Genomic DNA, 17,374 nt, shown 5'->3' on the forward strand with positions numbered 1-17,374 from the left:
GGGTGAACTGTAAAGGGGACTGCATATATAAATATATATATATATAATGACTTGGACACCTGCGCTGGAAGAAAATTTGACTGACCGGACCTCTGAATTGTAATTCCATAACCCTGGTATAGAAGAACACTTTCCACAATATACCGTATTTATCGGGGTATTGCGCGCTCCGGCGTATAGCACACACCCCTAATTTTGACCCTAAAATCCTGTAAAAAAACATTTTATTACATTTTTACTACTTACAGTTTTGGTGTCTTGCCCGGCGTCCATCGGCGGCCTTGTCCGGTCCGGCATCCGTCTGCGGCCTCTGTGGTGTCCTCCCGGCTTCTCCCGCGCTGTCCTTATGTCGAATTCCCGCGCTCAGTTTGAAGCCTCCGCCGACGTATACCGAGCGCAGTACACTCGGGTATATTCGGCCAGGCTCGGCTTCTCACGCATAAACGTCAGAGCGTGACTACGAGCGAAGCCGAGCCTGGCCGAGCCTCTTTACAACTGCAGAGAGATAAATTGTAGCAAGAGTGATTCCACACCAGGATCCCATCACAGCTGACATCCATCCAGAGTTTTGAGGAAACAAGCAGAGATTCAGGATTCATTATGCTGTCTTTCACCTAATATGTGGTGAGTACATTACCTATAGGGGGAGGATATCAGTGTGAAGCACACAGTCCTGTAGTGCTTGGAGAAGTTTTTATCTACAATTTCTGCTTTGGCAGCAATATGTGAATGGACACTTCATCACACATACAGTTTGGTTCTTTGACTGAGCTGGTCATATAAAGAGACTGATAGGAGCCGCCAAACAAATGTTTTGACCCTGAGAGCTTTTTTATCATCTCATTTAAGGTTATGAGATTCTTTTGAACTCATAAGTCACGCCAGTGACTTGAAAGCGCTGTTAATGTTTTATTAAGTTTTTTCCTCTGATAACACATATTTTTTTTAGTAATTGTTGATTTTATAATAGCCGCTATATACCTTATAAACATCGTGACATTTTTGATTATACCATTGAGCGCTGGGATTAGAGTAATTTTAGGATTATATCTGATATTTTTGTATTGTAATCTCTCCCAATAAGGTGGGTAGCAGGTGATTAGGGATAATATTCAGTGACCACCTTTTTTCTTTTTTTTTTTTTTCGGGACTGTGCCACTTTCCCTTTCTCCTCCTCCCCTCTCTTATCCTTTTTACTGATCTCTCCTCAAAGTATGGACTTCGGTGGGGCTTTTGGTTAGTCAGATACTGCTGAGTTTGTTCTCCGTACTTACTGATATAGTGGTGGAGCTACGGAGACATTATTATCATCTAATGTTTTCTTTCTGTACTACACTTGGCCTTTACCATTTTTGGGTAGTGCTTTGATCCTTTGCCTTATGTTTTTTTCACTCATGTTTTTGTATCCTGACTCATTGGGCTTCTGGACCCTCTAAACGGCTCTTATGCTGTGAACCTTTATGTGAATTTTTTGTTTTGCCCCTCCCTATTTTGGATTTATTTAATGTACTTCTCTATTTAATTTTTGTTTATTGTGTTTTTGCTTGTAAATTATTATTATTTTAGTATTTTCTCTAACCTACCAGGGCATATTTTCAGCTTTTTTTTTTTTTTTTGTATTCTATATGTTAAAACTTACCAGACACATTTCCAAGTCTGCTGGTTGCCCCTGTACAAAGTAATAGAAGCTACATAGGCACAACAAAGTAGAACGATGAGCAGGTTGGTAGAGAACGATCTCAGATAAAAAGATGCAAGTTAGAAGTCAGGGCAGATGTCAGAATAGATTTGTGATGTTCTCGGTGTGAGTTATGGAACAGGAAATGGTGCTGACTAGAGTGCAGGAACCAGAACAGGATAAAAAGAGGGATGTGAAAATGTTAGCGGTGCTGTGGTAAAACAAACACAGGATGCAGAAAGCAAGGATTACATAAAAATGTTTGCTGTACAGTATTCTGATGCATGTAGAGGTATTTATATCAAACCTGAAGTATGGTTACTCCTCCACATAAATCCAGTGAAGAACTATCAGCCGTCGTCATTTAAAAATTTAGATTAAGCATGTTGTTCCCCATAATGTTCAATGGACAAAAAGAAAAGTATATTTAGCATACTGTTTTATATACTGTATATTCATTTACTACGATAGCTGCTAATACCTTTTTTTTTTTTTTTAACTGAAGCACTTTCTAGTAGCAAAAGTAAGTGAGTCCTATGCATTATTAAAATAGAACTCCAGCCAAAAACAAGAAGAAAAAGGAATAGCGCATTAACCCTTTCGCAGACAGGTCCTACGCTCCATTTTTCACTTTAGGTGGCCAGAACATTTTTGAAGTTTTTTCATTTTATAATTTTTCAGCTTTTGTAAAAGACTCCCAAACCATATATATATATATATATATATATATATATATATATATATATATATATATATATATATATATATATATATATATATATATATATATATATATATATATATATATATTTTGAAGCACTTTTTTTGTAGTGTCACCAAGGGATGATAAGCCCTTTGGTGACATGTATACACTCCCAATTTTTTTATTTTATTTTTATTCTTTATTTTTCAGTCAGTCAAGGAAATAGACACAGGGCTGTGCACAACCTATCACATAAACAAACATCGCCATGTAGTAATAACAGCACCTCTAAACTAGTACAGAAACGGCTGCTAGGTTGACTATCTAATGAACCATTGGTAACCGCTGAGATCAATGCACATTGTAGGATGTTAGAAATGCCCTGCCCATTTCCCGGTTGATTTTATATTTTCCAAATTGAAGCATAGAAGAGAGTGAGAAATCGATCTCTATGACCGTATAGCAGGAGAACAAAGAAAAAGAAAGAGAGGCAAAAGAAGAAAAAAAAGGGGGGTTGAGAAAGGGGGAGAGAGACTCTCCCCAACTTAAAACCTAATCTTCCTCCAGTGTTTCATTAGGCTGTGAGGCTAACAGGGTCTGATCCCTATAGTAAAAGTAAGGAGTCTAGATCTTCCAGTACTTGTCCTCCTGTTCTTTTAAAGTCATGGTAAGATTTTCCATCACCTAAATGTCTGCTACTCTGGTACGCCAATGGGCAATTGTAGGAGGGCAAGTACTCTTCCACAGAGCTGGAATACAAGCTTTGGCAAGTAAATGTCTGAGTAAGCAGTTCTTGAATTTTTTGTTTAATAGAAAGGCTACAGGGTTTTTATTGAGCATGCCACCTGTCAGCGTCTTAATCGTAGTACCTACATGAGACCAAAAACTGTTTAATTTCGGGCATTTTGTTCCTCCAAGGTCTGCACACGCAGATCCACAGCTTGTGCACTAGATCTGAGCTCCTCTATGTCCTCTAGCAGGGCTCCTGTCCATTGCCCCAGCATGTTTTGAATGTCAGCCTTTGTAGGCAGGGCCTGGAGGAGCTAGTGGGGATCTTGAATGAACAAAAAAAAATTGTTCATTCAATATTTTTCATCAAATGGTGAACTTATCTTTTAGTTACCACCAGTTTCCTAACCTGAGAACTGACAGTGATTCTCAAGAATCTGTTTCTGAAATTGGCAGTAGTAAGAACTGCCTGAATTTGATGCATGCGTCGGTAATGTTACTGACACTGGCGCAAATGCTTGTCTAAATTAGGTGCAGGTAGTTCTAAATGGAAAGAAAAAATTGTCCTTATAGCCTTATTGAATTCCCCAGATTGTGCGTTACTACTGCCCCATAACTGAAATTGATGGCTTTTATACTAGTTAGGCATATGATGCAGAAAGGGGATAGCAAAAGCCAGGGACTAGGATGACCAGAGCAACAAAGTGGTTCAGACTTTCTGGGGTTTACTTAAAGTGTAACTCCACTTTTGTTAAGAAAAAAAATGTTCCCCTCTGTGTGATCTATGTACATTGCAAGGAGTATAACAAACTTTGTTGCAGATTCCTACCTTTTGTTATTCTGAAGTAATCCGTGTGTATGTTTGTGCCTCTGGTCTGAGTGGGTCTAATGGGAGTTAGTGGTGCAACCAGGGGTCAAGTCCTGGGAAAAAAAGTGTGGGAACTCACCCAAGATTCCCCACCTCAAAAATACATACATATATATATATATATATATATATATATATCAGGAACGGCCCAAGACATTGTGCTGCCTGGGCCCAGGAATGAAGTGCTCCCCCCCCCCAAAAAAAAAAAATATTGCCCACCAAAAGGCCCCCACATTAATTATTTTATATCATTGCAATTAAAACCCAAATAAAAATTTATCAGTAAGTCAGATTTACATGCAACAGTGATGGTGGGATTCAGACACAGCCAGGGGTGGTGGGGGTTTATACACAGCCACAGGTGGTAGGGTGGGGGGGTTAAACACAGGCAGGAGTGGTATTGAGGGGCGTTAATCACAGGCAGGGTGGTAGGGAGGGGGTTAGACACAGGCAGGGGTGGTAGAGGGGTTAGACACAGCCAGGGGTGGTAGGGGGTTTTACACAGCCAGGGGTGGGGCGTCACTAGGGTTGGTGTCACCTGGTGCGGTAAGAAACCCCCCCCATTTTATTTTTCCCATATAACACTGCATATAATGCCAATAGTAGTGCCGTTAACAACTATAAAGCAATCAGCACATTTAACTAACAATATGATATGAAAAAAATTAGAACTCCCCAGGAAATAACAACCCCCCATCCGGATCAGTACCCGTTCCAGCATTAATAGCTGCCAGTACAGTGTCAGTTTCTGCAAAAATAATTGTCAGCATTGGTGTCCATTTGTACAATGATTCAAAGCATTGGTGCAGTAGCTACAATAATAGCCCTGGCATTGATGGTCAGTGGCATTAATGCTTTTTTAAAGCCCTGCAGCACAAGGAGGTAATTTACACTGCAATGGATCACTAATGCAGTAGTGGCCAGTGGCTGTGGTAATTAACTCCCTTGTGCTGTATAAGTGGTCAGTGTTAGTTACCCCTTTTTATTGCAGCATGAATGGGTTCATTAACACTGACACTGACCACTAATACAGCACAAGGGGGTTAATTAACTTCTACTGGGCACTACTGCATTCAGGGCCGTCTTTAATATGGTTTGGGCCCAGGGCAAACATTTTTTTTGGGCCCCCCTCCAGCTTATTTTGGGCCTGGCTGGTTCACATGTATGTTTTGGCGGTCCTTATTTGTGCAGGTACAGCAGCCCATTGATTTGAATGGGCTGCCATGCCTTTGTTTCCTGCAGAAAAAAGGTGCATTCAGCATTTTAAAAATACAGTTGCCTTGAAATCCATTCTGCTTTTGCACCATGCTACTTACCTGCAGTTCTTGCACACACAAACGCACTGTGTTTTAAAAGCGTGACCTAAACATCTAAAAATGCAGCAAGTTTGACAGTGCGGGAACTGCAGATAAGTCACAGCAGACAGCAGAATGGACAGACAGTGCTGTATTTCAGTGCTTGATGGGCATAGGCGTGCCGTGTGCGCAGCCTATTACATGAGGCATGCGCTTTTCTTTGCAGGAAACGCAGGCATGTCGGCCCATTCAAATGAATGGGCTGCTGTGCCTGCGCAAATGTGGGCCGCCAAAACACATACATGTGAACCAGCCAGGCCCAAAATAAGCCCATCAAGCAGTTAAATACAGACAGTAATGTCATGTACTCTGAGGCTTTACTCAGCCTGGACTGCAGGTCTGGTCTGTGATTTAAAGAGTTCCTCTATTTTACACATGGCATGGCATGGGGTCCCATGGTGCTAAAGCAGAATGGACAGACGGTGCTGTGACCCCATGCCATGCCATGTGTAAAATAGAGGAACTTTTTAAAACACTGACCAGACCTGCAGTGAATCATCAAATATTATAAAGACTTTGGGCACACTCTACAGAAAACTTCAATTTACAATATAGATTAGCAAACAGTGACATACCTTGAGGAGCAGGACATGAAGAAGTCAGCCTCAGGAAGAGCAAACTGGGGATGTTATAAAATCACATTCTAATTCACTTTTATATACAAGCAGCACCCAGTGGCAGGAAGGGAGAAGTGCGCGTCTAAAGGGAAGTCAGGGGTGCTGTACATTTTAAAACACTGGGAAGGGAAGCAGTACTGTCACTGGCTGCGTGCCGCTGATGATTTTCAGCCTGATTTGTGGGCAGCACAGGGGCTTAACGGGAGGCAGGGCCGCCATCAGGAATTATGGGGCCACTTACACAGCTTCAGGCATGGGCCCCCTGGAGCAGAGAACCGGGATGGGGAGTGCTGCCGCCTGAAATTGAGAAGCAGGGGGGGGCTGCCGCAAATTTAGAAGCGGGGGGCCCTTTACAAAAAAAGAAATAAAGAAAGAAATAAAGAAAAATATATATAAAAAAGGGGTGTAGCCATCTGGGGACCTCTGGGCCCTTTAATAAAAAGAAAAAAAGAAATAAAATATATATATATATAAAATATATTTTAAAAAGGGGGTTGCCATCTGGGGCCCTGGGGACCTCTGGGCCCTTTAATATTTTTTTTTTAATAAAAATAAATTACAAAAAAAGGGGGTTGCCATCCGGGACCTCTGGGCCCTTTAATAAAAAATATATTCAAAGAAACATTTATAAAAAAAAAAGGGGGGGGTTGCCATCCAGGGCCCTGGGGACCTCTGGGCCCTTAAATTAAAAATAAATAAAACAAATATATAAACAAAAATAAAAAAATAAACATTTATAAAAAAAGATAAAGGGTGTTTGCCACATGGGGACCTCTGAGCCCTTTAATAATAAAAAAAAATATATATATATATATATATATATATATATATATATATATATATATATATATATATATATATATATAAAGAAATAAAATATATAAAAAAAATATTTTTTATAAAAAAAAAGGGGGGTTGCCATCCGGGGCCCTGGGGACCTCTGGGTCCTATAATAATAATAATAATAATAAACATATATATATATATATATATATATATATATATAAACGATTTTTTTTTATTAAAAAAGGGGGTTGTCATCCGGGGCCCTGGGGAACTATGGGCCCCTGGGGACCCCCAGACCTCTAAAAAAAAATTGGCCCTTTAATAAAAAAATAAAAAAAATATATATTAAAAAATTGTCCCTTTAATAAAAATATATATATTTTTTTTATTATTTAAAAAATAAATAAAAAAAAGGGGGGGTTGCCATCTGGGGCCCTGGGGTCCTCCGGGCCCCTGGGGGCCTCCGGACCCCTAAAAAAAAAAAAAAAATAATTTTTTTTTTTTTTTTTTTTTTAAAGGGGGTTGCTTTGGGCCCCCAACAGTGACAGGGCCCAGGGCACCTGCCCCATTTGCCCTGCGGTAAAGACGGCCCTGACTGCATTAGAGATCAATGGCAGTATTCATTAACTCCTTGTGCTGAATTAAACATTAACAAGTCCTGTGCACTGGAAAAGAGTCACTGCAACATATATTTTCCACAGTCTGCCATTACTCACTTACCTAATGCCAGCAACATGCATGTTCCCGCGCGGTGCCTTTCTCTCACTTCCTGTCCAGCCTCTGAATGACATCATGTCAGAGGCGGGGACTAGAAATAATCTGTCGGGTGCAGTGGAATGGATATCTACTTTGCTGAGTGTAGGAGTGCAGGGATCGTTCCAGCACTCGGCACCTCGCTGCAGCTCTGTGCAGGGTAGGACTTTGGCAGTGATCTATCTGTTACTGTGTACCGATGTGCATGCCATGTTCATCTGCCATCGGGCACAGTTAAGCCTGCACTGCACGCACTGTCATCTCTTCACGCTCCCCCCCCTCTGCCTTGGTGTCACCCGGGTGCAACCCCCGCCCCCCCGCTAGCAACGCCACAGAGGAGGAGGGTGTCGCATGCCTCATACAGGCCAGGCTGTACTCTGATCGGCTCGGGCGGCTCGGCTAGTCCTGCAAAGGGGACGGGCGTTCCTGCTGTAAAAATAGTGCAGGGACGTCGTTCCCACGCGTTCCCGCAGGACTCGAGCCCTGGGTGCAACGGATCGTCACCGATCCGTGATCCAAACGGGTCACCCTGTTCGGATCGGCACACCGCGCGGTCCGACTTTGGCCTAGCTCCAGAGCGGTGGCCATCTTGGTACACCCGGCGGCAGCTGTCTCGTCAGGAAGTGACGTTTCGTCGCCGCCATCTTGCTCCACCCGACACTCCTGCACAGTAATGATAGTGAGAAGGGGGCAAGCGGACATCTTGTTGCACCCAATGGAGTTTTAGATTTCAGAGTTATTTTCAACACAAAACGGAGCTTATGTGCTTAAATACAGTATTTTGGAAATCCAACGGACTGTTTACATGTTAAATTTTAAAAGCAGCAGCAAACCTTACATACTTGCTAATGTGACAGAACACCTCTGATTTTCACATTTAGTTAAATGTGAAAATCAGAGGTGTTCTGTCACATTAGCAACCATGTGAGGTCAGCAGGTTTGCTTTTAAAATTTAACATGTAAACAGTTCGTCAGATTTACATATACGGGCCGGGATTCACGTACGACTTACGCCGACGTATCTCGAGATACGCCGCGTAAGTCTTAATGTGCGCCGTCGTATCTATGCGCCGTACCCACAGAACAAGATACGCCTGAAAATAGGCTTCATCCGATCTATGTAACTTTCCTACGCCGGCGTATCGTAGGCGCATATTTACGATGGACGCATCTGACACTCCCATTGATTTCCTATTTAAATATGCAAATGAGGGAGATACGGCTATTCACAAACTGTCAGGGATCGGATGGGAGACTGATTTGATGAGGTCTGCCTCTCTTATATCTCCTGTCCTGGCTCCACTGAAGGTGAAACAGAGGAAGCCGAAGGACAAGAGGAACACGAGTGCCTGGAGCCGGCGGTCCCTAGGGAACAGCTTGGCAGGGTTCAGCGGCCTGGAACAGACTGTAATGAGCTTAGCAGGAACAGGTAACAGCCAGGCAGGTAACTGAGGGTTAACAGCAACCAGGAACGTAGACAGGAGCGAGGTCTCAGGGATAGCCAGGTTCGTCAGCAAGCGGGCAGAGAGGTACCAAATCATAGACACAGGAACGGAGCCGGGTCAGGGATGGACATAAATACAGGAACAGAACACAGAGCCAAGGTCAAGAGCAAGCCGGGTCAAATACTAGGAAAACACACAGGATCAGAGCAAGGTTCAGGAACACAGCTGAGGATCAGTCAGCAAGGCACAAGAGCCCAGACTCCCTTTAAATAGGCTGTCTGGCGCCAAACTGAATTAGGCTCGTACGTGTGCGCGCGTGCCCGTATCTGTGCGCATGCGTGCCCGCAATTGCGAGCTCTGGCGTGCCTGTGAGCCATTCTATGGCAAAGGCTATGCGCTTGCGCACGTCTATGTGCAAAGCGTCTTACAGGAGTTCCCTGACACAAACGTACATGCGCCGGCGCAGGCTACGGGCGGTGCGCGTAGGTAGTACGTCCGGCCTAAAGTTACCCCTCATAAAGCAGGGGTAACTCAGCAACAGACGTGCACAGGTCAGCTGGAGAGCAGCTACAGCAGCACCGTTATGGACGAGCTGAGCAACCACACTTGCAGGACAACACATCTGTATGCCAACATGCCAGGGGCAGCCATGGTCATAGCACTACTGCGTCTACAGGCACAGAGGAGGGCACGGGAGAGGATATACCGAACGCACATGAACGTCTTTGGCATGGCGGAATCGGAGGTGTATCGCATCTTCAGATTCAGCCCTGCTGCCATCCTGGAAATAGCCACAGCCCTGCATGATGACATCACCAGCAAGACAGAACGCTCACATGCAGTGCACCCACTGGTCAAGGTACTGGCAACACTGCATTTCCTTGCCAGTGGATCTTTTCAGCGTACAAGTGGAGTCGTGTCTGGGATGTCACAAACCAGCATGAGCAGATGTGTGCACCAGGTTGTCCCCGCAATCCTCACACGCATGTCCCACCACATCAAACCCACCCATGAGCACCTGCGGCAGAAGGCAATGCAGGATTTTGTCAGAATTGCCGGATTCCCACGCACCATGGGGGCCATTGATTGCACACATGTGGCACTACAGCCCCCCCCCGTGCCACAGAGCACATATACCGCAATCGTAAGCATTGGCATTCCATCAACGTACATGTGATAGCCGATGCCCAATGCCTCATATGGCACGTCCGTGCCAAACACCCAGGGGCCAGCCACGACAGCTACATATATCGTCAAAGCAACATCCCCACAGAATTTGAACAGAACGTGTACGGGGACAGCTAGCTGGTTGGTGAGTGACATGGGAGTCAGGCATGACTGTCCGACCCCTTGATGCAGACATCACAAGGGGCACATGCATGACTAATATCCTCCTGTCTTTTCCCTTCCAGGTGACTCGGCATATGCACTTGGGCCCCATCTCCTGACTCCATTCCGGAATCCACAAACCAGAGGAGATAGAAAATACAATGCTGCACACATACGTACCCGTGCAGTGGTGGAGCGCACATTTGGCATCCTGAAGTCCCGTTTCCAAAACCTGGATAAGTCCGGGGGGACCCTGTTGTATTCCCCAAACTTCGTGTGCCAGATCATCGGTGCATGTTGCGTGCTGCACAACTACGCCATGAGAAAGGGCCTGAAGATTGACATATGTGATGACCTGACCCCCCAACCAGACAGCCCCCCCCTGCCCAAGGCTACCCCGTCTGCTGAGGGAACAGCAGTCAGGAGGTGCCTCGTGGAACGCATCTTTGCACATTAAACACACACATTCATCATGGCACATGGCCAATGCACGCATGCACACCACTGTGGTCCCTAGCTCACACACACACCACATCCACCTCACATTGGATTAGCCCAAGTCCACCATGCAGGACTTGGGAGCAGCAATGCCACGCCAAGGCCCCAATGGTGTCGCTGTCCTCACACTTACCTGTCCTCAAGGGCTGATCAAGGAAGTCATAGCCCTCCAGGCCCTCTACCTGCTCCCTCTCCAGGCACCTGGCAATGACCTGCTCATCAGGAGTGAGGGTGATCTTAGTGGCTGGTCCACCTCCCGTGCACCTGGCGTGCCTCCTCATCGTGGCCACCTTGTCTTTGACTAGACGACGCAGGTCATTAATCTTTTTTACAATGTCCTTTGAGGACCGAACCTCATGGCCAAGGGCATTGACCTGCGTTGTTATCTCCTGCTCTTTCTAGAGGAGAGGTGTGGGCACACTCCTCTGGGGATGGCGTGGGTCGCCCAGCAGCCGACGACGGCCCAGCTCCCTCCAGCACATCTGTGGATGACACAAAGCATTCACATGTTGGTGGACCCACACACTTGTCACATGTTCCCTTCCACCCCCTCACATGCTACATTGACCTGCGTTGTTATCTCCTGCAGGATCTCCTCCCTCCGGACCTTGCTGGTCGTGCCACTCTCAGCACCATGGAAGTACTTGTCGTGCCTTGAGATGGCATCGATGATAATTGCCTTCTCCTCTGGTGCAAAGTTTTTTTTCCTCCTCTCCTTAGGTCACTGGAGCAGACATGGTTTAGATATCAGAAAGCAAAAGTACCTACACCAAAACACCAAAAGCGGCTGGTGTACTTTTGCGCTCGACGGGCGCATGTCTGGGCGTATTTATGCACTGGGCGTAGGCAGTGGGCCGGCGTATCTTAGGGGTTACGCCGGGCGTAGTTGTGAGCATGCACAGAGGGGTGCGGGCCATACGTCCACGTCACAGCGCATGCGCCGTTCGAGATACGCCCGACGTAAACCACTGCGACACGCTCAGAACATCATTTGCATGGGGTTACGCCCACTTACACTTACGCTGGCCTACGCCTTGGAAAATACGTTACACTGGCGCATCTGCCTCTCCGCGCTGCGCCGGCGTAGTTGTAAAAAAGATACGCTACGCCGGCATAAATATGCGCCGATGTATGTGAATCAGGGCCAATGTATTTAAGCACATAAGCTCCGTTTTGTGTTGAAAATAACTGTAAAATCTAAAACTTCGTTGGGTGTAACAAGATTCGTTTTTTGTTTTTGTTTTTATCCGAAAAATGATCTGATCCGTGACTCTGATCTGAGGATCGATCCGATCCGTGAGTTTTTTTATCCGTTGCACCCCTAATGGGATGTGTATTTATGAGATTCACCAAACATTCACTACAGGTGAATCTTCCTGGTAGTTTTAAATTACAGAGATTAATTCAGCTGCAATGAATTCTTGGTGACTGTGACATACTGCTTTATACATGTCCTGAAAAATATCATTTGCTTGTTCTATGGTCCTGACTGGTAAACTGTACATACCTACACAATTTCGTAGATGTTGATGGTATAACAATTTACATTCTTTACAAGATGCAAAGCCTGTTTAACTAGTTGGTGAAGCACGTCATTTACAACCAAGGAGCTGAGATGAATAAACAATTTACTTAACATAAAACAATATATTGGAAAGCCTGGGCTTAAAAAAACGTCTGTTCTTTTTGGAGTAAAAAACGTCCATATATAGAGCATTTTTTGTACAAAGTTTAGATGAGTTTAGGAGAGTTTTGAATTTTTTCTGCCAGTGAGCTCCAATCAGAAACACAAATGAGAAAGGTTTTTTTTTATGCCTCTAAACGTTGTTCTTAAAATATGCCTGTAAGGCTCCATTCACACCTTGGCGACAAAACGCCCGACGCTTGATATGCTGGAGGGGCGAATTTCCATTGCTGTCTATGAGATGGTTCACATCGAACGCCGAAACGCCGTACGCCTGCCGCCTGAAAACAAGTCCCAGACCCTTTTTTTCAGACGGCATTGGCGTTCGGCCGTAGACAGCAATGGAAATGATTTGTTAAAAAAAAAAAAGTTAAACGAATTGCGGCAAAATACGCCGCGTACGCCTAGGTGTGAATGCAGCCTAAACGTCATAATGTGCATGGACACAAAGGATAACATTGAGTTGCTTCTACAGGCAGAACACAAAACTCCTGTAGAAGCAACATTTTTTATTCCAGCGTGCATGGAGCCTAAAGTGGAAACGGTCATCAAGGTCCTAAAGAGAATCTGTCAGGATGAAAATAGTAGCGGATTTGTATCATAAATTATGATCTGTGTCTGTCATTATTATCCAAACACAGGGCAAGCATGTTGGAAGTTAAGATAGAAACTCCTGAGATACAAACACACTCAGGGTCAGTAATTTAAAGAGCACTTTTTGCAACGTGTCAGCCAGGTAACTAGCATTTTCAGTAACGGGTCAGCATTTCACTCATGTGTTTCTCTCAGTGCACATTTTCTTTGACGTGAATACATGGCAAGACTATGAGTGGTAAATTATTTATTCTGAAAAAGCAATAACAGCACTTTAACCACTTGACAACCGGGCCTATTTTGGCACTTCTCTCCTTCATGTAAAAATCACAATTATTTTTTTGCTAGAAAATTAATCAGAACCCCCAAACATTATATATATTTTTTTAGCAGACACCCTAGGGAATAAAATGGCGGTCATTGCAACTTTTTTTCTTGCACGGTATTTGCGCAATAATTTTTCAAACGCCTTTTTTGGGGAAAAAAACGGTTTCATGAATTAAAAAATAACAAAACAGTAAAGTTAGCCCAATTTTGTTATATAATGTGAAAGAGGATGTTACGCCGAGTAAATAGATACTTAACATGTCACACTTTAAAATTGCGCACACTCATGGAATGGCGCCAAACTTCGGTACTTAAAAATCTCCATAGGCGACGCTTTAACATTTTTTACAGGTTACTATTTTCGAGTTACAGAGGAGGTCTAGTGCTAGAATTGTTGCACACGCTCTAAGGCCTTGTACACACGACCGAACATGTCTGCGGACCAGTTTCAGCAGACATGTTCGGTCGTGTGTACGGCCGACCGGACAGGTTTCCAGCGGACGTTTGTCCAGCCGACCGTTTTGCAGCGGACAAATGTTTCTTAGCATGCTAAGAAACATGTCCGCTGGAAGCCTGTCCGTCGGACATGTTCGGTCGTCTGTACAGACTCACCATACATGTCCGATCAGCCGCAATCCCTCGCATGCCTCAAAGTGATTCGACGCATGCGTGGAAGCTTTGAACTTCCAGGGCCGCGCACGTCGCCGCGTCATCGTCACGGCGACGGCGTGGCCACGTCCCCGCGTATCGTGTACGCGGGGATTTCTGTCTGATGGTGTGTACAACCATCAGACAGAAATCTCCGAGGGGACATGTCCGCTGAAAACGGTCCGGCGGACTGTCCCCTCGTCTGTACGAGGCCTAACGCACCGCGACGATACCTCACATGTGGGGGTTGAACGGCGTTTACATATGTGGGCGGGACTTGCATGCGTGTTCGCTTCTGCGCACGAGATAACGGGGACAGGGGCGTTTTAAAAAAAATACAATTATTTTACTTAATTTTTTTTATTTTTACATTTTTAAAAATAAAATAAAAAATTTGATCATTTTTATTCATATTAAAAGGAATGTAAACATCCCTTGTAATAGGAATCACTGTGACAGGTCCTCTTTATGGAGAGATGTGGGGTCAATAAGACCCCCACATCTCTCCTCCTCCAGGCTTACAAGCATGAAATCGGTGAAAAAAAAAATCACTGATCACATGCCGACAGCCGCGATTGCGGCTTTGTTTACTTCCGGGTACCGGGCATGAAGTCATGACGTCGCGCCTGGGCCTCCGACGGTCATAGAGATGACTGGTGACCATCTGGTCACCAGTCATCTCTATGCTTTCCAGGCGGCACGGGAGAGCCCGGAGAAGCACCGGATGGCGGCGGGAGGAGGGGAGTCCCCTCCCGCTGCCTATAAGAATGATCAAGCGGCGGAACTGCCGCTTTGATCATTCTTATCATGCAGAGAATCGGTGGCTGAAGACGGTGATATCTGAATGATGCCTGTAGCTGCAGGCATCATTCAGATATCACCGCACAAAGTCGAGGACGCCCCAGGGACGTCCTCGATTGTCAAGACGTTAAGGACTCATTCCCAAGTGCGTTTAGGGGCACACTACTATTCTTCTTCCGAAGACTCAGCTGGGTTTCTACAAACAGCTGTGGATGGGAAGCCTCCAAAAAAGTAAAGAGAGGATGACAGCGCCTGTGGCCATTTGTAGCTGTTGACATGTAAGCACACATGACCCTGCTTAGTCTCCCATAGGAATTTGTAGCTTGCTCCTAAATGTCCGTGTGAATGAGGCCTAAATCAAGCCCTCTGTAGCTACGGTATTGTGGAGAAATTATTTTTTTAAAGTTTACAACAGAAATCTCAGGTCCTTTTCCCTTTTCTATGGCATCAGCATGGGTGTCCGCAGAACTTTTTTCAGGGGGCATCATTTTAAGGTCTGGTCATGTGATCTTACCCGTGCCAGTCAACAGTGGCTACAGGGGAGAAAGCACTTGGCGACGGCTGATAAAGCCTGATGAGGTGATGTCACCCATAGGTTCCCATGTCACAGTCGTTATTGGTGCTCCCTCCTCTCCCCTGCTGGATCACAAAGGTGAGATGACATGATCAGATTGAAGCAGTCTGAATATAGGTTAGTTAGCATAGGTGTTAGGGGTAACGCATAGCTCCCAACGGTCCCTGATTTGTTCCTCTGTCCCTCTTTCCTTCTCATGTGTCCCTTATTTTGATCTGATCCATATAGTTGTATATAAAATGCACTTTTTATCCTTAAAAAAATGTGTTTCCTATCTGGGAATAAATCTCACCCCATCCTGGAGCACACTATACTCCCGAAATTACCCTGCACTGATTAAAACCATAGGGGAAGACCTGACAAGATGGTCGCTTCATCCACCGTCATGGTTTGGTAGACTATACTCGGTTAAGATGAATGTGTTACCAAGAATATTATGCCTCTTTAGAGCGTTGCCAGTGGCGCTCGTTAAGCTAGACCTGAAAGCATTTCAAACAAGACTTTTGTCATTTATCTGGGGGAACAAGAGGCCTAGGGTGAACTCGCGCACGCTGTATGCCCCCAAGAGGTATGGAGGACTAGGCTTCCCAGACCTGTTGAAGTATTATTATGCTGCACAGCTGGCTCATATTACTAGATTCCATAGCTCACGTCCCCATCTGATTTGGATGCGGATAGAGGCTGAGGAATGTAAGACACACCCGATTTCCTTTATTATTTGGCTATTCCCTAAGCAGAGACCCCCAATTCTCTGTCCGACACTCTCTACCTCCTTAAGTATTTGGGATAGACTGCTCAAATCCCATACATTTTAATCATTACATACCCCTTTAGCTCCAATCTTGAGAAATGTGAGTTTTACCCCGGGCCTCACCCCTAGAAGGTTTGACTGGTGGACAAACAAAGGGCTATTGAGGAGAGCAGATGTGTGTGATCGAAGTGGTATCTTAACGAGAAAGGCACTAGAGGATCAACATCACTTGCCGACATCTGAATACTTTTGGTACACCCAGTGCATTTTTTATCTACCATCTCGAAAAGTTCGGATATAACTACAATGACCCCGATGGAATACTTTTGTACACAGTATGACAAGATTAGGGGACATGTCTCTGAAATATATGTTGTCCTAACCACATGTTCTGAAAAGTTAGAATACATGCAGAGATGGGAGACTGACCTTCAGGAGAACATTGAGCTGGACGAGTGGCATAAGATTGCCCAGGGAGCCACAAAATCCATCATAAATACTTCATTAACGACTTAAGGACCCCTTCACGCCGATATACGTCGGCAGAATGGCATGGCTGGGCACATCCACGTACATGTACGTGGCCCTTTAAGCCCAGCCGTGGGGTCGCGCACGAGTCCAGTGATCGGTCCCCGGAGCTGAAGAACGGGGAGAGCTGTATGTAAACAAAGCTTCCCCGTTCTTCACTGTGGCGCTGTCATCGATCGTGTGTTCCCTAATATAGGGACACACAATCGATGACGTCACACCTACAGCCACACCCCCCTACAGTTAGAAACATAGATGAGGTCACACATAACCCCTTCAGCGCCCCCTGTGGTTAACTCCCAAACTGCAACTGTCATTTTCACAGTAAACAATGCATTTTAAATGCATTTTTTGCTGTGAAAATGACAATGGTCCCAAAAATGTGTCAAAATTGTGCGAAGTGTTCGCCATAATGTCGCAGTCACGAAAAAAAATCGCTGATCGCCGCCATTAGTAGTAAAAAAAAAATTTCATAAAAGTGCAATAAAACTAACCGAAAATAGGTAGAAGAATATGTATCGGCCTAAACTGAGGAAAAAAAAATATGTTTTATATATTTTTGGGGGATATTTATTATAGCAAAAAGTAAAAAATATTGCATTTTTTTCAAACTCGCCGCTCTATTTTGGTTTATAGCGCAAAAAATAAAAACCGCAGAGGTGATCAAATACCACCAAAAGAAAACTCTATTTGTGGGAAAAAAAGG

Source organism: Rana temporaria, chromosome 1 (assembly GCF_905171775.1).
Source record: "Rana temporaria chromosome 1, aRanTem1.1, whole genome shotgun sequence".
NCBI classification, from domain to species: Eukaryota; Metazoa; Chordata; class Amphibia; order Anura; family Ranidae; genus Rana; species Rana temporaria.